This window comes from Pteropus vampyrus, unplaced genomic scaffold (genome assembly GCF_000151845.1).
Source record: "Pteropus vampyrus isolate Shadow unplaced genomic scaffold, Pvam_2.0 Scaffold113, whole genome shotgun sequence".
In the NCBI taxonomy this organism is placed as follows: domain Eukaryota; kingdom Metazoa; phylum Chordata; class Mammalia; order Chiroptera; family Pteropodidae; genus Pteropus; species Pteropus vampyrus.
The window spans coordinates 3,619,159-3,622,457 of record NW_011888894.1 but is presented as its reverse complement, the minus strand read 5'-3'; the positions used below and the strand labels follow the sequence as shown (position 1 = coordinate 3,622,457).

Genomic DNA, 3,299 nt, shown 5'->3' with positions numbered 1-3,299 from the left:
TTTTCAAAATTGTTCTGGCTCTTCTAAGACCTGTGCATTTCCACATGGATTAACAGTTTGGTAATTTTTATAAAAAGCCTATTGTGAGTATGATTGGGACTGTTTTGAATCCATACATCAATCTGAGAACTGATGATACCTTAACAGTATCAGGTATTCCAATCTATGAATGTGGTAGCTCTCTCCATTTATTTAGGTCTTAAGTTTCTCTCAGTGATGTTTTATAGTACATTGTATACAGATCGTACATATATTTGGTTAATTTTATACTTGAATATTTCATGTTTTTATTCTACTATAAATGGTATTTCTGTCCATTTCACTTTTTAATTGTTCACTGCAATTATATAGAAATTCCATTGATTATTGCAGATTGTCCTTGTATCCTACAATCTTGCTAAATTCACTTATTCTAATAACTTAGGATTTGCTATATACAAAACCATGTCATCTAAGAATAAAGATTTTACTCTTGTCTTTCCAATCAGAATGTATTTTACTACCTTTTCTGGACTTAATCTACTGACTAGAACTTCTAGTACAATTTTGACTGCAACTGCTCAAAAACTACACTTTTCCCCCAATCTTAGGTGGAAAGCATTCAGTCTTTCATCGTTAAGTAGGTTTTTTTGTAGGTACCCTTTTTATCAGGTTGAGGAAGTTCCCGTCTACTCCTAATTTGCTAACAGTATTTATCACAAATGGGTACTAAATTTTGTCAAACACTTTCTTACATCCATTGAGAAGATTTGAGTTTTTTTCTCTTTTATTCTGTCGATAGAGTGAATTACATTAATTGCTTTTTTAGTTAAAAATCATACTCCTGAGATAAATTTCACATGGTCATGTTTTATTTTCCTTTTTGAATATTGCTGGATTTGACTTACAAAAATTTAAGTAAGCATTTTTGCACATATGTTCATGATCAATATTGGTTTACAGTTTCCTATAAATGTCTTTGGTACTGTTATCAGTATAATGCTAGCTTCTATTTTCTGAAGGAATCTGGATTATGATTGGTATATTTTTTCATTAAATGTTTGGTAGAATTTACCAGTAAAGCTATCTGGAGTTTTCACTGTGGAAACATTTTAAAACAAGAATTCAATATCATTAATAGATATGATGCTATTAACATTTTCTATTTCTTTTTGTGGTTTTAGATATTTGTTTTTCAAGGAATTTGCCCGTGTAATCTAAGATATAGAATTTATTGGCATAAAATTGTTCATAATATTCTCTTATTATCCTTTTAACATCTGTAGGATCTGTAGTGATTTCAGTTGTCATTACTAATATTAGTAATTGTATTTTCTTTCTTCTAGAATGTTTCTTCAAAATTGAGTATGATATACCACTAACTTCTTCCTACTTTATATAAAAGATACGGCCAAAAATGACCCACCACACCAGAACTCACTCAGGCAAATGAATGCTGTTCAAAGATGTTACCAAAGAAACTATACACTTGTAACAACCCTAAAAAATACATTCTTAGAGTTATTGTCAGAGCTCATTTAGCTTCCGAAGAAAATCTGTCATAGAAAAGTCATATATCTAATATCTACTGCTGCTGCTAAGAAATTCAATGCCAGTAGATTCCTATTCTTTTTAGGCAACTTTATTCCTTGTTTAGCCGTTTTTAAGTTTTTTGGGTTTTTATTCTTGGAATTTAAAATTACAAAGCAGGTTGAGACCAAGCATATATTTTTTTCATCTAATCTTGATCAGAATGGTCTTTCAATCAGATCTGATTTTTCAAGAGGGAAATCTTCACCATTTCATTGATTATTATTTTATCTAATATATTTCCTGAAATTTCTTTTAGACAGATGCTATTACTCTGTATTTGTTCTCAAGTCCTTCTTTTTTTGCATATTTTTCCATACCTTTTGCTTTGACATTCTGAGGGAGATTCAAGAATGTATAGTTTTGCTAAATGGTTATTTAGGCTTTTCACCAGCCAAAGTAACTAACTTTAGATAACAGCTACAAAATTATTCAAATTTATGGTAGACTATCGAATTACTACATTATGGACTTCACTGCTAAAACTACAAATTGATAAGCACTGCCACGATATCAAAATGTGACAGCATGGATAAAGATGACAACTAGCATTTCACTTTTCTTAAGACTACTTACCTAAAAACCTGAAGTATTTAGAATACAGTAGACAATCCAGTATTAAAAAAAAGGTACTGTAACAGCAAACCAAGGTAACAACTGAAAGCCTCGGTACTCAAGTTCATGCACTAAACTTTAGAAAATCTTTCATCCCTTTTCATTACTCAGCTCTAAAACTTTACTGAAAGAAAGCAGAATATAACTAATCATCAGTGGTCTAGGTAAAATAAATTAGATTTCAAGATCACTAAATTACTAAGTGATAAATCATGGCTGTTAGATTAAGAAGCAAAAACAATGTGTGTAATAACATTTATGAAGATTTTAATCTAAAGTAACAAATGCACAAGTCAATTTCACAGTTAATGACAATTATTTTAACAATAAATGGCATTTTAGGAAATGTTTTAAAACATTTTTGCCTGTTTGCATTCAAACTGAATTTTTATTAATATTAAAAAAGGCTTCCTCCAAAGATATCTGAGACGATTAATAAAGGTTTGGGAGTAAAAAAAAATTATTCTTTAGAACACACATTATTTATAAACTGAAGTGAGTTAACCTAGTCCATTTAGAAAGGAAACAAAGAAATGCAGATATAAAAGAAGAAATTAAATTAACTTTTGATTAACTTCTTCTTTGAAAAAGTTTTGTTTTTGCAACAAAGAAAAACCCTAGTCTAAGAATAGGGACACGTAAACCTCACTGAGATAATCTGATAGCAGAATTTAACAGCACATAGTAAAGTCAGTATCTCTACACTTTCGACTCACCTATAAATATTCAAACCAGAAACAAAACTGCCTGAATATGAGATTGTTTACTTAAAATCAGAGCAGTGCTCTAATGACTAAAGATGTCTTCAAGGTGTCAAAAGACAGTTCATTATGAAACATTCCTTCAGAGTCTGCCAAACTCTTAGTGGGTCACCTTCTAATTAAAGAAAATTGAGAAATCTTTTTAAATGATAAAAGACTAATAGTAGTCTTTTATCTACATTTGGTCTACAAAATACACCCTATACTTACCAATTTTATCAAAACCATTCAGAATTATACTGGTTTTTATCAACAGTAAAAATTAGTTGAATCCGATTTTCCACTCGTACTTTCAACTGTGCCTCAATCTAGTCTTCTGCTTAAACTATCTAAAGTAATATCTTGCATGCAGCC

General features: G+C 30.2%; 1 protein-coding gene and 1 long non-coding RNA gene across 2 annotated transcripts in view; both read right to left on the bottom strand.

The window, feature by feature from the left end:
- Window positions 1–1,506, bottom strand: part of LOC111743411 — a 3,275-nt gene extending 1,769 nt beyond the window's left edge. Inside the window, exon 1 of the long non-coding RNA XR_002781688.1 lies at window positions 31–1,506. This is a non-coding gene — a long non-coding RNA (uncharacterized LOC111743411). The remainder of the gene's footprint in view (window positions 1–30) is intronic.
- Window positions 1–3,299, bottom strand: part of PPP3R1 (protein phosphatase 3 regulatory subunit B, alpha) — a 57,755-nt gene that overhangs the window by 18,924 nt on the left and 35,532 nt on the right. The window lies entirely within an intron of this gene.